The following is a 21,796-nucleotide window of genomic DNA, read 5'->3' as shown; positions in this document are numbered from 1 at the left end:
CAGTCTTCTGAGAACTTGGTAGATGGATGCTTCTTTAGCACACTAAAAAGTCTGAAAAGTTTTGCTTATCACAGATTAGCTAACAAAAAAGTGCATGAAAGAGCAAATAGGGTAGAAGGACCCTGTGGTCAACAGTGCAGTGCACCAACAGACTCAAAAATATCAAGAGAAGTTCCTTTAAGCCTGAAACAGTGGCTTTTGAATAAAAACTGGATTCACTGATGCTTACACGACAGCAAATTTCTTTGATTCCAATTAACCAGTTGTTTTAGCTTGCATTTTAAGCTTGTACTTATTGACAATTTATTCACATCAGATTAACAGACTGACCTTTTTTCATCTTTACTTCAAGCGGCTGCAAGGTTAGCTTTTTGGACTTTTGAAGTTGTTGGCCAGATGCTTTCAAAAGGAAGTTAAAGTACATGAGTTTCAATCTCATTAAAAAGGTCTCTTTTTTTTTTTTAAACAAACCTTCCTTTTGTTCATATGGGCACTTTTTTAAAAGACCCTAAGAGAGAGTTCCAATCTATAGACCACTTGTCCAAAAGAAAGCTCTGTTAACTATTTATAGATCATGTCCTTTTGTACCAAACTAGATCAAGCAATTTATTCAGTGCATGACTGAAGCAGAGAAATTCATTTGCTCCAAGTGTCATCAAGGCAGCCTTTTACCTGCTATGAACAAGACCAGAAGATCTGAATTGGTGGGCTTTTACTTCAAATGCACATTGTGTGGGGTGCCATCACTCCTTTCAAGTTTTCCAGGTACGAAGCACATTCATAGAATGGGCAGTCCTTAATCACAAGAAAAGCAAATATCCCATAACCACCAGAATAAAGCAAACACATGTGACGCATTCCAATTATCTCTCTTTATTTAAAGTAGCACTTATAGATGCAAATTACCATTAGCTGCTTTGGTATATCTCATTTTAGAGATGGGACCATGCCAGCCTAGAGACCCAGGAGAAGAGAACACAACAAGCATCAGCTCCTCAGCTTAAGAACAACAGAATCAAAAGAAAACAACAGACAGAAGTGATGGCCTCCATCACCTCTAATCAGCAAGGGCTTTGAGTCTCCACCAGGGAGCCAAGCTCTTTGTAAAACCTAGTAGAGAGGCTGTACGCAACAAAAACACTCTGCTGTGGCAAATGCTTCGTTTTACTACTACAGTCTTCTCTGTGGAATCATTACTAAGATGACATCTTGTATTTGCAACCTGCCTGAGTCCATTAAAGATACGAAAAAAATGAAAGAAAAAAAGAAGTTAAAAATACAGCAAGAAAGTATTTTATGAAAACTAAAAATCATTGTTGGCAACAGCTTCAGAGACAAAAAGCACAGCTGGTTTGGGGAATATGGCTGTCTATTGTTATTGGACCAGTGAAGAAGAGAAGAAAAGAACATGCTTTGCCTTCCTTTTCCAGTTTCCCTACCGAGACAAACGCTCTGGCTCTGCCTAGCTAAATATGCTCCAGCCTGGCTACAGGTATTGCTCCTAGATGACTCAAAAAATGGTGCGGGTAGTTCAAACAATATTGCTACTATTGTGTATACCAGACACTTTCAAAGTTGCATCGCACTCCAGCTTCCATTGTCCGATAGGATCATGTGTTGGGGATATTCTCGTTCTCAGTCTTGGAAATGGGTCTAGCATACAGACCAGTGACAGAATCTGGGTCGTTAAAGCATTATGCTGTGAATTAAAAATATACTGGTAAAATAAATAGCAATATGTCGACACTGCTGCTTTGGTAGCTTTTGAGTCACAATTCGTGCCTATATACCGAAATCTCTAAGCAAGTCTGACAACCCAAATGACTTTCAGCTGCACATTTTCCATTCTTTCACTTCAGAGGCACACAGGGATCTCAAGCCCTATCCCACCTGATAGTATAAATTCTCAAAGAGTAGAATGACATTATCACACCTAAGTGTCACTATAAAATATGACACAGTAAAATTCACACTCTCATTTTAGACAAAGAACATATTTTGGAATAGTTGTTGGGGTTTTTTTAAGCATTCATCTACATGAAGATTCATGAACATACATACATTCATTTAGTGAAAATTATACAATAAGGATACACAAGGTAAGAACAGATTTTTCTTTTAATAGAGAGACCGTATCATCAGAAGCTGGAACTCAAGCTTAGAGTCACGAATTCATGAATTCCTCCCTTGACTACCAGTGTGCTGCTGACAAGTCATACGTAACTAACTCCCAAGTCTCTAAATCTGTTTTCTTAATTGGGAGAGAGAGGTGAGAATTAATACTGCTATTGAGGAACTCCCAGTACCACCACACAGAAATCTATTTTGAAAAATATTATCAGAGAACATAAATTTAAAAAGACAGGCAGACCAACATATGCACACACACACATTGCCAACGTTTAAAAAAAAATTTGTTTCTACTGGTCTCTTTTCTATTTCTAAACTGAGAATTATGCATTAGGTAGACTTCCATATCTGATCTAAACAAAGCATACCGCAGCAATTTGAAGAGCATTTGAAACCATGAGTACCATATCCATCAACTGAGAAGTGTTTTATTTCACACACCATTTACAACTCGATACAGAGATCCAACAAAATCTGCAGGCTCCAAAATGGGTAATGAGAAAGAAAAGCATTACTTTATCATATTTAGAAGTTGTACTCTACCTTGGCCTAGTTATGTAGGGTGGATGCTCACACTGGACAGAGTCTGCCACTGATTTAAATTACTTTTCCCATTCTACTACCATGGCAGCAAGGCTATCTTCTCTTCAAATTAGTAAATAGCTAGAATACGAAACAGTTTAAAAAAAGTGTCTTTTATTTGACATTGTGTAGTGACAAGGAGAAAGTACAGTGGGCAACTGGGTATGGATTTCATCCAGCAGTTCCAACCTGCTGCTCTCAGCTGTCACAACAGGATATAGGTCAGCACTAGTCCTTCGGATATCCCCAGCCCAAGGTTATTCACCACTTAAACTAAAAGCTTTACATGCAAAATGTTTGCTGTTGCATACCCTTCTCAAACTGCCCCAGATGTTTCAGGACACTGACAGTATCACAGAATCAAACCTGATTCTTTTTAATCATATTTTGAGATCATCTGTGATCCAATGCACACCCTTCAATCAAACAGCCAAAGGAAACACTTTTGTATGCTGTATTGATCCACTGGACTATGGAAAAAACTAAAATGGTAACGGCTAGACTAGACGTATAGTTTTCCAAGTATAAGAAAAATAGTGGTGTAGAGACCTTTCTTACAGCAAGAAGATAAAAAAGCTACTTTCATTTTTGAAATAAAAATAAGCATTGAGGAACAGGAGAGTAAATGCAATAAAAAAATATCTGTAAGCCTATTCCCACTGTTTGGTTAGTTTCCAAGTTTAATAACTAAAACCAAAGTGATGACTTTCAAGAAGCTGCTCAGAAGTAATAGCATCATCAGATGCTTACTAAATCCCTTCCATCATTCCCAGGTCCCCAACCACACACTTGAATGATCTCTCTTGGGCATGTTTGACCAGCACCAAGACAACAATACTCATTTTTATCAAAAGACTCAAACCTTCTTGCAGGGAAAAGAAAGAACTGTAAGGAATCATCAGGAGTAATAGTAGGCATATTCCCTCTTTAGAAATCACTTTTCTAACTTTTAAAAAAAGCCCAGAAAAGGAAGTAAGAATGTCACTGCTCCAGAGGTGTCACTGATAAATAGAAAAGGCAAGAACACAGGCCAGTACACAAGGGTAAGGATACAATGCTGACGCAGCAGGGAGAAGACGAGTTATCACAAGAGTCATAAAAGTTCTGAAGCATTTCCATAAGCAGAACAAATCAAGTAATTTAGCCATGTAAAAAAAGATGTTTACATCTAATGTTATTTACCTTAGTAGTTAATGAGATTGTATTGTTTATGTTAACAAACTGATTACTATGAATTCACTCAAAAGGCATAAAAGTACTATTTGTGAATAGACACCTCTTTGAATTCAGTATTTCCTCATGGTTCCAGCTACTTATATTTAAATAGGCAACAGCGGCTTGCTACTGACTTTTACAAGGATAAACTCAAATTCACTGTGCTAATACAACCAGTTAAATAAGAAAAAATATCTCCTTCGAAAACACCATATAAATTAAATCCAAGTTCTTTTTAATGCTTAGGGTTGAACAATCTTAATTACATTTTTAGCACATAACAGTGGATGTGGAAACTGTTCCACAAATTGTTTTTAACATCCAGTTTTCCAATCTACGTAAGTGTGGGGGGAAAAAGTGAAGTGCACACCCTGAAATAATTTGGCATTAGAGACAGATTACCTACATCCTTTAGCATTAAACAAAGATAATTTTCTCATCACATGAAGTGATTACAATACTGTAACTACAAAAATGCAGTCAACACCTGCTAAACAACCTCTTTATTTTAATCACCTATAAATATTCACACTTTGGGAAAATAAAAAATATGCATCTTTTAATAGTTGTCAACAAGAACAGGGTAAGTTTTACACTGTCCTAAATAAAACATGCAATCGCCACACATTAAGCTGCATATTTACTATAACACTGACATTCTGGAAATATGAATTAGATACTAGGTTAGAAGAAAATGCACAGAGAATACAGAACAATTGTGAGATCCGCTTCTCGGGCAGCAATGAAAGGGGCATCCTGACACTACAGTTTCTATTGCCCTTGCTGGTTTAAATACCACGGGAATTGTATAGACTTTTTTTTTTTTTTTGAAGGTTTTTGTCCAAAAGGCTTATCTTTCATAGAACTTCATAGAATACTGTGGTGCTCTCTCTAACATGTTTTGGGACCTTCAGAAACTCCACTAATAGTTCTTAACCTAATTTTCCTATCACCTTTTCTAAAAAACTTAGAAGACAAGACAGTATATTTCAAGCCATAATTTCATGTTCTCCAATGCAGACACAAAACATCAGTGAAATTACAAAGATGGGAAAATGCAGGAAGTTTACCCATAAATCATAACGCTTCCCATATTCAAAGGGCTATTTTGTTCCACAAGTTGTTTGGAACATTCGAAGCCCTAGCACTCCCCAGAGATATTAACATTTTCTTACTTTTCCATAACGCTTTTTAAAAAGGGCCCAATTACTGAGCCCAGTAAACCTGGTTGGGTTCTGTCTAACATGCAGTGCAGAAACCTTCCTACATAGCAGACAGGCATGCTCATACGCTTATAGAAATATTCCAATATCCTGGCCATTTAAAACAGTCACCACACCAGAACACAGAGATGCTCCAGCCAGGGTGTGGTGGCATGGTCATCCTGCCATTTAAAGCCGGAAGCGATTTCTCTCCCTCACACTCCCTACTGCTGCTCCCTGAGCCACAAACTAGCCCAGGGTAAGTCAGGCAGGGTTTGCAAAGGACAGCAGAACAGAACACCAAGGCACCTTCCTGGTGTGCTGGGCTGCTTTCCCAGCCTTGCACTGCTCTCCCTGCCCTTGGGAGATGGCCACCTGCTGATAGCCTGGTACATCTGTACTGGGGTCATGATAACCTGGCACATCTGCATGTGAGTCACGACCAACAGGGGGGCGATACCAAACATCGGAAATCAAGAAGTTCTGAGTCAGCACAATTCAACATCAGAGGTGGGGTGAAGTGGGAAAATATCTGATAAAACTCAGTCATCTCAGACCCTATAAATAGCCATCCTGAAGTGAGCCCTTTGAGCCCTCCTGGATCACAGTGGACTGGGTCCAGCATCTCCCCTAGGTCGGGCACCTCTCCAGTACACAAAACTGCACAAAAAAGTTAGGATGTGAAGTAAGGCTTCTTGAGACTCGATAATCGTCTGTTGGGATTGACGGAGCATCATGAGGATTTGCTCTCAACTTGGGAAGGAAAGTTTAATTTTCATTCATCTCACGAACACAAGTGTGGATGGGTATATGTTTGTCTGTGTCTCTGTATGTGTTTTGTGATTGTCTCTATGCATATATAGACATATATATGTATACACACACACACATATATAAAGGATATCCTACAGTAAGTTAATACGAATCTTGTCATCATTGAATCTGTAACTAAGTCAGTATTTGACTGTAACATATTTGACCAGCTCACCCTGTTTCTTCAAACTGGTTAGTGATTAAGCACTGCTACAAAATCTACCCCTCACTATTAATAAATCTTGGATCTCTGCTTAATCACAGCCGCATCAATATTCTCTCTTGCGACACAGGAGTCAGACAACAGGAAAATCTTGGTAAGTAAGTTCCTTCTCTTAAGAAACAAAAGAGCTCAGTGAAAGGAATGCAATGCCTCTGAACTAATTCTGTTTCCATTTTCACAGTAAACGCTCCGCCAGGGGCATCCTTGCTCTAAAGCGATAAGCCAGTCCAAATGATTTGACCAGATACTACAAAGACAGTATATGTATAAGGTGTAGAAACAATCGGAGTTTACCTCCAGTGATGTGATATGGGGGAAGCAATCATCTGATCTTAATTCTCTTAAGAAGCATGAAATTCATTCTCTCTGTACTAAAACGCAACATTTAATTTTGACAATGTAACAGAAGTAGTTGGAAGCATCACAGAGACTGGAAGGTACAAAACAAGAGATCACATTAAAGATTTTACTCTCTACAAGCGTTAATTGTGAAAATAAGATAAAAATAAGGGCACAAGGCATCGTTTGGAGAACAAGGGCTTTCAGCAGGCTGCACCTAAAATCCAAAGAATCAATGCAGCTCACATGGGAAATTTAGGAGATGGTCAATGAAACAAAGCAAAAGCAAAACAAAAACGTTAAGATTTTCCTAATATTTTTAAAGAGCTTAAGAAAGCTTCTATGCAAGTATATCAAAAGGAAACATAACACAGTACTAGTGCAAAAGTAGGTTAAAAGAAATAGTCAGTGTTTAAAAGCTAAACAGCATTTACAAAAAATTACCAAAAGCAAGTTAGAAACATTGGGGAAAAAAGTTAAAAGAAAACACCAGTAAATGAAAAGTTAATTGGGCATTCAATAAAAAGCCGAAGTGCTAGTGTAACTCCAGGTCAAAAAGACAAGGGACATGACCTTGGAGCAGGGAAATCATAGTCCCGGTCTGTATAGGGGGCCTACCTAGAAAATCATGTTAACAAAGCTAACTTCACACATTGAAAACCAACCATATCAAAAGTGATAGGGAGAAGACTATAAAGAGCCTTGGACCATCTTGTCCATAATTCAAGGCCTCGTTATTCAAAAGCTGGTGATGAATCAAGACAGCACAGAAAGAGCAACAAGGACTGAAGGTAGGCTTGAATATACTGTTATGAAATCCAGCAAAAAGTTGAGAGTCAGCGTTGAAATTATTAGCAACAGACCTATATTATACCACACCACACTGGCTTTCCTCTTGACGCCACCATGTCCAATGCTTTGACTTACAGACAGACCTTGGCAAACAGAGAACAATTAGGAATAAGAATAATGACTTGAAAAATCTCCTGCAGGTGTAATTGTCACAGCTCTTGACTAGTGCAAGTAACAGGATAGACTTAAGGAGAAAAATAAGGATGAATCAGGACAAATCTTAAGTCAATGAACAAGAAACTTCACTTAGCAACAAACACCACCTCTGCCTCACTAGTCAGGGCCTTCTCTACTAGCTGTGGGATACAGATCCAAGAAATAACATAGCACTGTACCACCAGATTTTCCTCCACTGACCTTCCCAAGCACAAGCATAGATATCTGGCACTGCTGCTCTCTGAGGGACTGGGATGTCCCCAAGATCTGAGAGCCAGGGTTTGGGTTCCTTTACCCTGAGGGTGGGATGCAGCAAAAGGCACCCAGGTAACACAGTAACACCCTCCTTCTGATGGTTCCCAAATTACTCCTCATAAGAAAACTGTGCATCAGCCTTACACACAGTTTTGGAAGAGAGGCTTTCCTTAATCCTAAGACATCAATAACAGCATTTAGCGTGCTTGAAAACAGATACAATTTTGCCTAAACAATAATTTCAGTTTATCCAGTATTTTAGGGACTTTCAGAGTAAGTTGCAGAACTTCCCATTGCACCTTCTCAGCTGTACCAAGTAATAAGCTGTGTCAGTAAACATGCCTTTAAGCAAGCTAGTTAACCTAGTGTTGCATGTACAAAGGGTCAGCAGATGTGAATGGAAGATTTGGCTGGCTTCAGATGTTTTAAATAAAATTGTTATCCAGAGCTAACAATGCTGAATGATGCTAGCATGGTGGCTAGCATTTTAACTTCCAAAAGAATCCAATAAGCTTTTGTGAACACCACTAATAGAGCAGCGCATGATACGACAAGAGCTATTAGGAAGCTACTTCTTGGAGATGAAATCACGGACAAGCCCTAGTTTTCATACAGCCATTAAATACATGTCATTTTCAACTTGCCACTACTTGCACCTCTCATAACAATTATTCTCAATTTCTTTTCATCTGTCCCATAAAAAATGATTGCTTCTGCTTTACTTAATCCTCCACTTACATCAACCCTATTGTTCGTTTCCTTCCCTTTCATCTTCTCCACATTAATTCCCCACATTGCTTTTGATCTAGCTTTTTGTTTCCTTTTTTTCCCCTTCAGATTCTTCCTGACGAAGAATTTACAGCCATAATGTTCATCTGACGTGCACGGTGATATTTTATTGATTTGCTACTCTATTAGTTCTGTATAACGAATAGCATTATACAAAACAAAAGATGGGTTGCCTATGCCTGTATCTTGGATCTTAAAAATCAGTTTAACTGAACTTGAAAAATGCTCTGTTTTATAGGTAAATATTCATATTTAATTATAATTGGAGCAGCATATGCAAGGAGCAGCCAGAGAAAACAAACATTTCCTCCTCACAGTCCAAAGAAATACTCTCTGCCACAGTGACAAGCCAAGTAAATAGAATAATTGCAATTTTCACTGCTGCTAAATAAGAAATAGAAAACCTCTCCAGGAACTGTTCTGTGTGGCTGTAATAAATGCCCACAGAAACAAGCTAACCTACATTATTCATCACCCTGCAGAAAGGATGGTCCTTTTAGACCTGGAAAGACTGCAAGAAGTGGAGCGGCTGGTTTTACACGTTATAAATCATAAGTCACATTTGAAATAGACGCTATAGTTGATTTTTAAGAAAAAATGGCATTTAGTTCAGGCAATTCTTAAAACTTAATGCTGAATGAGTGTAAGTTTTACGGTCATAAATTAACAGCAATAACCAAGTACATAAATCCTTCAAAACCAATTTTACTAACCATACTATACTTTACTTACTGCGAGATCACGTAACCCAAGATAAATTTTGTGTTTACTCAGTTGTGTCAAAAACAGTCAGTGGATAAAATCTCTGAGCAGTCCCAGAAGCAGAAACCAGGGCCGAGGCTTTCTTTCTTCCAGCCTCACAATCCTGCAACCCGCCTGCAACTATGTTGCTCCTTGGGTATTCAGTCTCTGTCCTAGTGAATGTTTTATTCCTCGTTGCATCAGCAGAGCTTCAAAAAAAAAGGGTTTAGGTCACTTCCACTACTCAAGACAGGCAGACGGGAGAGCGGCTGCTAGCTCTCACGCTGAAGTCAACGCTAGTAGTGTTAGTCCACTCATGGCAGTGACAGTGTATGATCTTCAACAGAGGCAGGGGCAGGAACAAGCAATCCATCGTGTGCCAGCAGCAATAGGTAGGAAAAGGATAAAAACACTTCAGCCCAGGCAAGATACTGGAAACTCCAGGCACGTGCAAGTACCAACCCGCTACACAGTTTTACTGGCACAAAGGAGAACTAAGCACCTCAAGTCTTTCAGATATGTTAAAGGTTAATCCTGGATTTTGATGAAGGCACCTCAGGAATTAAAGATCAACATTCCATCTGCATACAACTCTGAGTTCTTCTACAGTTCTAGACTGGTTCTTCAGTACACCCAATGAACCATTTGTCACCACACAGTCACTTAAGATGAAAGCAATGCTGGACTTCGAGAACTAAGCTCAACTTAGAGAACTGGCTGGGGACAGTCATACGCTCTTTTCTTTAAGGAAAACTGAAAAATACTTTGCTGAGGAAAAAAGATACAAAATACAAGTTTTAGCTCTCTCTTCACTTTTTCTTTCGCCTGCTAGGGCTATTTTCATGCAAACAGAGCCTTTGCGCCTAGACATACAAGACTCCTCTCCTGATCCACAAATCAAGCTTTGCCCATAACATGAACACTTTGTTCATGTTGACCACAGCACGGTTGTCGCCTAACCTCTGGCTCAGTGTTTTGGAGGCACTATGACTGAAAAGCTTTGGGGAAGAACTGAGGAATCAGAAGAGGGTAACTTTGTAATGGGTAAACTGAAACGATGTCTGTTGTCTTTCTAGTCAACAGATAGTAGAATACAAAACTTAAAGTGTCCCTGAGCTGATTGATTTCTATTAAGAAACAGTAACGAAGAGTAAAAATCCTTCAGCACAGAAAACTGAAGTCCGCAAAGAAGCCTATTTTTTCTGCTCTTAAGAAAACACAGGAAACAAAACCTCTGTCTACTTAGCTACACCGATTTCCAAAGCAATCTTACTTATTACTGCCAGCTATGAAGACTGATACACATACACACTTTTGATAGTTCACAGCTGAAATACCCAGGAAAGGTCAAAATACCTACAACACTCAACAAAACCAGCTGTCAGAGCCCTAAACGCATAACAAAATGCCAAAATTCTAACACTGACTTTTTATCGCTACAAAAAGACGACACAGTAAGGCAAACCAGATATAGTTTATGTATTGATTTTCTCACCAGCCTTAAAAAATTTTGGCATGTTTCCAAATAATTCTCTGAAAACTGAATTCAGACAGGCTTGTTCTGCAACAACAGACCCCACTGAGCTAGAGCACCCATCATTTGGTATTACTGTTAACTCTTCTTCTCTACAATGAATGATATCCACTTTTTCCAGAGATTAAAAAAAAAGAATCTCAGATTTTAAACTAAGTTAAGGAAGTCCTCTATTTTGCATTACAGCATTATTGACTACAAAAAAAATCTAAGCTTGTTAACATACATATAAAATGTAATTACCTAGCTGTGCATTGATCTTCACTGTGGGGAGTTTCGTTGTCTACTGATAATAATGGCAAGTAGGACTGGGAGAAATGAATATTCAGAATTGTATGACGAATAAAAAAAGAACTCCCAAAATGTCTGGAGCTTGACAGACTCTCTATCCAAGAAGCTGCTATTTATTGCATTAAGTTTACAGGTCTTCTGTTTGCTAATAATTGCAATTTTTTTTATCATTTTGTAGCTTTGCACATCTCTTCACAGGAATGTACTATCTTCCTACCCATGAAGTGGGGATTGTTTGGGTTAAATTAGCTTTGAGGCCATTAAAACTGAGACCCTGGGCATTGACATTTTCTGATACAAAGAACTTCAGCCACCTCACAACGGAAACTGTCCCTACATTTTTCCTCTGAGCAGTCAGACAACGTAAAACAAAGAGGGAACTCTCTTTTCAAATTCTCCAATTCTTTCAAGGTATCAAGCCACTGCACTACTTGCTACTTAGAAAAAATCATAATATAAATATATTACTATTAAATCTCATATCAAATACGTGCCAATTTTTTCTTCTTCACACATTTTGTCTCTAGACAAAAGATAGCAGTGTCTATCTTTCCTAAGTGATAAAAAACTGAAAAAACTAAATATACTTTCAGTACATTCTGTATCTTTACTCTTGCTGGAAGTGTTAGTTCAGTTAATAAAGCTCAAACTTGCAAAATTCTCCTTACCATTAGGTTATGTAGAAAGGAACATTGCGTCTTCAAAAGCAGCTCAACTAGGCAGAAAATAGAGGTTTGAAGCATTTTATTCACCTAGTTAATCCAGTTGTGAATTAGGAGGATGTCAAGATGGAGCCATATTAATAGGAATCCTGGTTTAACTGCTGTTACTTTATCTGTTGCTGTGACTTTGACATGTGAAGAAATAGGGACTATTTGGAATTAATCAATCCTTTTATGTAATTCCAAACTCTGTATGTCAAACCACACACCTACTGATGTCTGCTGGGATATAAGCTATAGTGGGTTAGTTCTCCTTTAAGTTTAGGCAGTCACAAAACGATAGTAGTAGTTTTCGGAGAAAATATTTGTGGATCTTATGAGTTGTTGCCAGAATTACAGCAATTACAGGGATAGCAAAAGACACCGCCCCTACTGTCAAAAGAGTAAATTTTACTCTACTCCCAGATCTCCTATTAGAAATAAAATAGATATCTTTTATTTTGACAGCAAATGTTTGAACAGTAACTGTCACAGTTACAATACCACTTGCAGCGAAGGAGTCTGCCAGCCCTCCACACCCCTGGAAACAAAGCACTCTCTTGTCAAGCTTCCAAAGGCTTAAGATTTTCCTGAATGCAGCCACAGCACTGCTCCTTTAATCCAGCTTCTCAGTGCAGAGTCCAATGCCTGGGAGATCGGCCTGCTTCTGGTGTGAATAGTTCATAGACAAAGATTTCTCTCCACAAGAAGATAACATGTCCTTTCTTGAAATGACGTCTGTGCCATCTACACAGACAATGATGCTGTGTTGTCAATTCACGCGAAGAGCATGTTTTTCCCAAAAAAAGTTTCTGAAACTTGATAACGACAGTGTGGTATCCTTCAACCCAAACCAGGTAAAGCTCCCCTTCTGATCCAGCAAGAACCACACTGTGTATGGCCGCCTGCTGGCAGGCTCCCTAACATAAAAAGCCAGCAGCTCTTGTTACATGTTCACTATGGTTTCAGCTCTAAAGGACAAAAAGAATCTCCAATAAACTCACTACTAAGAAAGCTGGAAGAGGAAAAGGAGTAGTTTTTAACTTACACCTACTCTGACAGAACTTCTTCCTGTACCTTGGACTGAAGCCAGACCAGAGTAGGGCGTGTCGAGTGCAATGTGCTTTTCACACCCAGAGTCTTTGCTTTTATACATGCAGAGTGATGTATGGATGCCGACATAAGTTAAACACCAGAAGAGTTCTTTCTAGTGAGAGGATGGATCTAACCTCATCTTTGGCATAGAGACAGCAAAGTACACTACCTTCAAGCAATTTAAAATGTTATAATGGTCTTACTTTTCATTGTCACTCAGGAATCTGGGGAGGACTCCGAAAAAAGGTGGTAACTCAGGCGTGATTTTATTAACGTAGGCATTGTATATACTTTTCAATACGGAATTGTACAGTTCCCACAAGACGCTGGCGCTTGAAGTGCTTTAGGAAAGAAAAAGTTTGTTTCTGTGGAGAGAAAACTTGGGCAGGCATTTGTTACAGGACAAGCACACTTCTTGAAGTAACAAGTACCAGACAATCAGCAGTTCCTCAGTGAGAAGAGAAAGACTTTGGTATAATTAGAATCCTTTTACCAATCAGCAACCAATGACCACTTAAAAAGCATTCAAATACTTTCCTATGCAATTAAAACCATTGACCACCTATCTCCAGTAAAATGGATAAAAACATTTTAAAGCTGCATGTCCCAAGAAGTTTCAGATACAGCGCAAGAGTTTTAGAGCTTTCTGTGTTCCTAACAAGCCATTACATTGATAGATCTGAAACCTAAACTGGCAACAGACCACAACTGTAGAAGTCCCATATCCTCCATCATGCAAAATAATGCAAAACAATTTAATAAAAACATCATACTACCCTTGAATTTTCAGAAAAAAACCCAAAACCTCAAGCCCAGAGCAACAAAAAATTTTATGTCTTATTCCTAGTATTGCAAAAATCACTTCTTTTAAAATAAGACATACTCCATCCACCAATATTAGTCCAACATGTATTTCTTGGCCTTAGATGCACGCAATCAAAATGGGGATTATCCCCTCTATTTTAAATGCAAATGCCTTACACCGGAACAAGGTGAAAAAACGTCCTTGTTTTCTACAGAAGACTGTGCTAATGATAAGGTTTCCATACAAGTCAAAGGACAGCAGGAAACTCAAGGCAGAATTCCTACAGCACTGAAGCTCAAGGTTATCTAAATCCAAGAGACTGTTTACATAAAACATACTTCTTTAGAAAGGCCAAAAGTTGCAAAAGGGGAAAGAAGAAAAGAATGGAAAAAAAGCACAGCTCTCCTTGATAGAGAGAATTAAGATACTATAAAACAGTAATAATGCTATGCTTTTTCAGTAATGTGCTAAAATATCATTAAAAGTGATGCATACATTTATAGAAGTGTGCACTTAAACATATACAGCAAAAATTTAAAAATAAAAATAGAAGCATGAATACCCGTAAGATTCACACAAGAAGCATCAGTGTACAACACAGGCACAAACAGAATGATCCCTGCCATTCCATTCTTGAAAATCACATATCTTTATGATCAGCAAAAAATTAACTGACTTAACATTCAAAAGAAGCCAGGCAGTTCCATCATGCCCTAAAGAACACCACATACACTTTAGCAAAAACTAATACCCTCTTCATAAATAACAGTTATATGAAAAGCATCATAATAGAAAGGCCTTAACTCTGTATTTATGATGTCTTTGAACTTGGGAATAGACATTTTATTTTAGTTAATGCTCTCTTACACTGTTTCTAAAAGAAAGTATACACAAGTTGAACGTGTCTTTATTTTTTTGCTTAAGCCAAACAAATATTTAAAGTCTTCGGTGGGAGAGGATAACAGACTAATGCATGGTATTGGCATCAGGGAGACATTCAAAGTATAAAGGGCAGTGTGGAAAAAAATACCAAGATGCCTGTTGGGGAAGATGACAAATAGCATTAAAGGCTGGCAAACTCAGCTGGAGATAAAGGGTACCTTACAGGTGAAAGGCTCAGACATCTAACATTTTCTTCCCAATGTTAATTAATCTTCTACGTGCTTCGCACAGATAGTTTTTTAATGCCATTACTTAACAACAAAAAGATTTAACATAGTAAGATATACTCAGAGATTATTCCAATCATGAAGCTGTATCTAAATCTTACTGTTCACAAAGTTACCTGTGCTTTTTATTTACTCTTCAGACACTTCTTAAGGATAAGACCAATCTGCAAAATTTGCATTGAGCTTTCTTCAGTACTGATGCCAACGACAGCCATCCCTGATACAGGTTCAGAGCTGGACTGCTATGTTCCAGTTCAAACACAACACAGGATAGCATTGTTTAAACACCAGTATCCCCTCACCACCACCCCAAAAAACCAGCCCACAATAGTTTAATTGAAAAATCTCCCAAACTATGTCATATAAATTGAAACAATTCTTGATTTAATATTTTAAAGAGATAATTGGGTCTAAATGAGAGAGAAAATACAACATTATCAGGTTTTGAAGAAAAAATACATCAGCTCAAATCATTTTTCATTCAGATCTACAGAAGATGAACAAATACATGCTTTAAAATTATAATCTTAAATACTGAAACAATTAGGAAGGCACACAACAGAGATTAAATATAACCTAGAAAACCAAATGAGAATTTATACTCTGAAGTAATTTCATCTGTTAATCATTCCAGCTAACTGTACCATAAGTAAACTTGCTAAAATGAGAAACTAATGGAGACCATTAAAAAATTTCAGCTGAAGAATTAAAAAAAAAAACAAACCAATCCAGCACATATCCACAGAAAGAGCCAGGTATATCTAGTAAAGCAGATTAATAGCTCCAAATGACTGAAAATACCAGAATTGTGTGTAATATCGAATATACTTCCCATTGCCATTTAAAAAATAATTTCCCACTTGTTCTGGAAAGCATCACTAATGTTGAACTTGCCAGAGCACATCCTTAGCTTGTGAAACAGCTTCTGTTGGGAATGTGAGTTGTTCAACAGACTCAAAAGATCCACTCAGTAATGTACCCAAAAGCATTAATTCTTAAGGCCATCTAGCACTTCAGTGTTTCAAGCAAAACCACACATTGTGTTTTGGATTTACAACATAAATTCTAATAAAACAAGTAATGAGTATTCATAGACCACAGAGTCAGCCCAAGCAACTTTAAATCCCTTTGGTTCACTTTGGTGTAGCCCACATAATGAGCCAACATGAGCTGACCTCACCACGGTCTTTGGCTGGGCAGACTGACGGACTGATTGTGACTGACAAGACTATCCCTTGGCCCTTTCCCCTCCATTCCTATCAACTCACCTATTTCAGAAAGTTTTCTTTTGCCAAGGCCAGGAAAAAAACATTAGCTGTGGAAGGGAGAGGGTATATTTGTCTCCGTTTTGTCATAAGAGTTGCTGCTGTCTTGTTCAAGAGCATCCTAGTCTGGCTGGTTTTATTCTTGGTCTCTTTAACAAAGGAGGCCCAGGCTCTCAGTTTCTTTGGATTTGGTTACACTATTATCTCTAGCTTTCTCTTCACTTATTGCTGTTATCTTTAAACAACAAAAGTGGTCTTCATTTTTTCTTACTGCCTCTTAAGTGTTCTAGGCCAGGTTGCATGGTGCTTTGACAAACCTGTTCTAGTAAAACATGTCCCCACCCATTGCAGGGAGGTTGGACTAGATGATTTTTAGAGGTCCTTTCCAACCCAAACCATCTTGTTGTTCTATCAGGCTGATTGGCCATCAGTGTACCTTTCCTTTGAGAGTTTAGATGATAAAACTTAACATAACGTACCCTAATTTACTCAAAAGTATGATTCGTTATAAATTAACAATATGCAAAGCTCGCCATCATCAAAATAAAGATGTTCGTTTAACCACACACACTATTAATTAAACTATTTCCCTCCTCTCCTATCAGCTAGGAGAAAATATGAAATTAAAACTGGATAAACTGTGCATGCAAACTAGTCTGTTACCCTCAAACAGCTGGGCTGTTCCAACAGTGACAAAGGGGTCACTGTGTGAAAATACACAGTGATTACAGCAATAAAGGAAACAGTTGATAGAGGTTAGATGGTGGAAACAAGAGAGCAACCACAACAGAAAGACAAGGTTGGAATGAAGACAGAAGGAGCACGGGAGGAACAGAGGAAGAGTCTGCCAAAAGGCACAGGTCCAGGACATGGAGCTACAGCATGAGGCGGGAAGAGAAGAGCCTTAGTGCCAAAGTTGTCTGACTCCTCCCATCATCACTGTATTTTCAGTTTCTTACAACTCAGAAGAACTCTATTTAGGCTGAACAGTCATAGAGAAATTATTTCAGAAAGGGGACATTTCAGAGAGAAATACAGAGCCACACTGCTAAATTCTATTGACTTCTCCATGAAAGGCTGCAACATCTCCTTTATGATTTGGAACAGAGGCTTGCAAATCTGCCTGGGAAGTGAAACTGTTGGAATGCGCCTCTATCATCCTCCCGCAAACTACACAACATTGGACAAGTTCTAGGCATTTCAAAAAACAATCCTTATCTGTAGATCACCACACTTCACAGCTATACTTCTACAAGACGCTTCCTTGTACCTAACACATACCAGCCCAGGGCTGAACATGGCTTCCCTTGAAATTGTGGTTTGGGATTGAAGAATACCAGGTCAAGTATGAACCTTGTAAGACTGTTACACCTCTGTGGTTTCAACGCCTACTCCTACTACGGCTGAGCACCAAAGGAAGAAGCAGTATAAACACCCCACAAGCAACAAAAAATGGACACTGAGAACCCCAAGATGGAAGAAAGCAGACTGGAACAAGGATTGGAAGTGTCAGTGAAGGAGGTGCAGGAAAGACGGAGAGGAAAATTTGGAGCAAGAAGTAAGGTTTGCAGGAGTCACTGAGCTAGAAGACTAAAAATGGAGAAAGGAAATGTAAGTGGTAACAGAAACAGGAAACCTAATTTAGAGAATGGAAGAGATGGAAACATGCACTGATTGTGCAAGGATGAAGGGGCTAGAAGCATAGGATGAAGGAAAAGAGGGAACTATCGGAGGAGGGAGAGCGTAATCTTAGAAAAAGGACAAGCCAGACAAACAGAAAGATAGAAATAATGGGACAAACAAAAACAATGCTGAGGCCCTGGAAAAGGAAAATGGAAATGAGGAGAAATGTATGGATGAAAGCCTGCAGGCCTGTGGAACAGGGCACAGCTACATGGGAGAAGGTCCTGCAGAAGAGAACCAAGGCTGATTGCTAAGGGATGTGAAAGACCAGAGACCGGCCAGACAAGGAGCACAGACCACATGAGAAGACTGAGGGGTGGAAACTAGAACTAGCCAGAAGAATGAAACCAGAAGAAAGAGACAATCTGGGAAGAGGTAGGACTTGAAAAAGACACATTAGCAACAGAGAGCAAAAAGAAGGAAATGCAGAAGTAACAAACTTCAAATGCTTGACCACCCTTTAGAAATGGAGGCTGGAACAAAACTCAAATTCTTGACCTTTACTGTTCATTGCTACTACTGTGCTGTGCAGAACCTGGCAGTCACCAGCAATTACACATCCTGCTCACAGCAGAGGTCCATGCCAGGATTTTAATGGATCCAACCCAGCTAACAAATCACCAGAATATCAGCATTACATTACAAAGAAAATTGGGGGGCAGGGGTGGTGGTGGTGTGGAACACAGGGATTTTTCTTACATACACACACACAGAGCTGCTAAATTCAGATACTTTATGTGATTGTGAATATCACAAACTGATAAAATTTGAGACATGAGCACTACCTGACTTCATCTTTGTATACACATTTTGAACAGATTCGAATGCTGTGGACACATTACTGAACAATATTCATTAGTGAAACTAAGCTCCAAATTGTTCATTTTGGTTTACTGCATGCTACTCAAGTCTTACTCCACAGATAGAAGTATTGTTTCCTTCATCATACTTTTCATGTCTCCCTCAGCACATAGTATTTCACTCTTTCACATTAGAGAAACATCACTTATTTTCACCATATGCCCATCATCTCACACCATCTACTAGAGGTAATATATCAACAGATCATAGTTTTAAAAGACGTTACTAAATAGATGATGCACATGAAACCTGATACTGCAGAGTACTTTGCTTTGTAGCTTTAAATATTCTGATCGCAGTGATCTCCCCAGCAGCTGTAAGTATTCAGCACTTCCACGACTGATTCTAGGGCAAAGTTTGAGGCCCAGAGAATTAAGATCATACAGAACCAACTGCATTTAGAAAGTATGGTTTCAAAGGTTTGGCTAGCACCTCTGAAAGGCTTTGGCAGAGGCAAGGACAGAAGTCAGCACACAGTCCCCTTTAACCACAAGACTGACCCTTCTCTTCCTACCCTCCCCTACTGCATTACCTCTCTTCACACTTCTGTAACAAATCACAAAGAAGGTCTGTAGACAACAGTCCCCAAAACTACAGTAAACTATGGAAACGTCCAGGGCTGGCCTACGTGCACTGAGCAACAAAGGGATTCTGCATTCAGTCACATAGTTAATGCTATTGAAAAATGCACACCTGACATCTGGCATATCTTAAATCTAAGTGATTTTGGAACTGCAACTACAACCTTTGAACTGGTGCATACAGTATTTTCCAAAATAATTCTACAATTATGGAGCTATAATTCTATTTTTGTTCCCAGTTGATTTTAATATATTCTATGTCCTCAAGATCCGTAGATTTTCTCTGGAAAATGAAATAAACCATTGGCAGTAGATTATGACTACTTAAATCAGGTTCCTTTTTTATTCTCTGTGTGAGCCATAGACAGTGATGCAATTCATTTTTAATAATTTAAAATCATTTCCCTCCTCCTGCCTTCAGAACAACCTTGTTCTCATTCTTAACCCTTTCAATAACAGTATCTTTATCCTGATCTCAAAAAGAAAAAGAGGTTAGCAAAATGCAGTTTGTGAGTCTAACCTCTAAATCACCAACACGCGCTCAACTTCTGATCCTAATGACTGATCAGCATTAACCAAATGTATTAAAATCCCTTTAAGTTTTATGAGAATGAGAGGCTACACAGAGAACAAAATGAATGTTCCCATTCAGCTCTTGGACAGACAAGGACAATTTGGCTGTCACCCAGCAGATGGGCTGGCCAGCCTGTATGTAAGCGTCTGCACAGCAAAACCAGACTTGCTTTTTGGCAGGACAAACAGGGAACATGAAGTTGCCTGTGGCCCCACATAGGATTTAAGAAAGCAGGGTGGCACGGTGAGAGGCAAATGGAGGAAATGACTGGGTGAGGCTAGGGGCGGGAAGAAATACTGCAGTGAGACTTTCCTTGCAGAGACTTTGCTGGAGTTACTGATGTGAACAAGAAACGGGAACCCGAGAGACAACCCTGCAGACCAGTCAGTTCCACTAATACCAGACCACATTACACTCTTATCAATGTGTCTTAGGTGCCACTACCTGAGGAAGTTGGTGGCAGAAGCACTGTCCTTCCTCTGACAAGGAAGAGAAGAGCTGAATGGCAATCACCAGAGGCAAAACTAGCTCAGCTACATTATGGGGAAGCAGAGAAGTAGAGCCAGCACCATCAGCTTCTTTATGCAAACTAACTCCCCTTACTCTAAAGGACATCATGACTGCAAAGCAGCCAGTGGGGAACAGACACAGGCAGAGCATCTGTCACCTTGCCTGCCTTCCACTCATTTTCCTTAAGCATCAACCATAGCAGTATCAGAGTATCATTCACCGAATATTTTACAGTGATCAGACACTAATCACTACAGCTTTCATTATATTCTTTGTCATAGAGGTGTCACAACATGGCACAATACAGCACCACATGGAGCTGCATGTACCAGCTCCAAAAAAGTTCGTTCAACTAGAAGCAGAACATCTGCATTAACCCAGCACTGGCCAAACTAGGTTAGTCAGCACAGGTTCCTTTGTACTGTACTGAACTGTGCCATGTAAACGTATCCTAAATGGGGAACAGTACAATGTCTCTACAGTATATAAGGAAATAGCCCTATAAATAGGACCGCTATCTATTGATGAGCCTGATCTCTGTACCTCTAATCTTAACCTTCATGCTTCCACAACCCAGGTTCCCTGATTTTATAAGAACATCCTGCTTGCATTCAAATCTTTCTTACAGTGAGTTTAATAGCCAGACATACAGCTGTTCCACTAGTCTCGTATAGCAAGACCTATTCCACAGATCTTTGACTTCTACCAATAGCCAACACTGATACCGAATGAACTCTCATGAACAAAGCTATGTTTTCTTAATAATAACAGTTGTATAAACATAAGGTCTTCTCAGTTAAAGGGAAACCAACATCAAAAAGCAGTAAAACATGGAACCCTAAACCTTTCTCTCTTTGAAGAAACATGTTTGAAGCGAGGTGTTTCTAGTTATGGGTGAATGAAATGAGAATTCAGCTGCAACAAACGGACATCCAGTCTGTATGAAAGACTAATTAGATCCATCTGAGAAGCTGTGTCTAAAACTGCTTCACATATTTCAAAGGAAAGCTCTTCTAGCCTATCTTTTGAGAAGACTACATCAAAACATTTAGACACAGCTGATGCACATCTATCCACTACAGTAGCATTATTTTTCATAAGCCATAAAAGCTACATTAAAGTAATGTTAATAGTCTGGCTTACTTAAAAATTAAATTAAAGGGAGAAAAAAGCAGCAAAGAAATTTAGAACTAAGAAAGCAACTCAAAGAAGCAACGACCTTATAGTTTCCCCCTATGCCAAAGCATCAAGAGATCCCAAAGTAGAGTGTCACACTGAATATTAAATGCAATGAGATTTGCTCAGAGAACAGAATTGAAGATGAAACACTATCCAGGAGCTGCCAAGTTAACTATGGCTTTTGTGGTAATAAGCCAGACTCTTAACATTACATTAGCATGCTTTTAAATGTAACTACTGTTACTGCTGAA

At 38.9% G+C, this 21,796-nt stretch overlaps 1 protein-coding gene across 1 annotated transcript in view; it reads right to left on the bottom strand.

Annotated features, from left to right (window-relative positions):
- The window catches only part of LOC104493435 (propionyl-CoA carboxylase alpha chain, mitochondrial-like), a gene marked incomplete at its 5' end in the record, with an annotated part of 139,823 nt that overhangs the window by 80,014 nt on the left and 38,013 nt on the right, over positions 1 to 21,796 (bottom strand).

The sequence above is a fragment of the Buceros rhinoceros genome, unplaced genomic scaffold (genome assembly GCF_000710305.1).
Source record: "Buceros rhinoceros silvestris isolate BGI_N320 unplaced genomic scaffold, ASM71030v1 scaffold2990, whole genome shotgun sequence".
In the NCBI taxonomy this organism is placed as follows: Eukaryota; Metazoa; Chordata; class Aves; order Bucerotiformes; family Bucerotidae; genus Buceros; species Buceros rhinoceros.
This window is presented reverse-complemented; position numbering and strand designations above follow the sequence as displayed.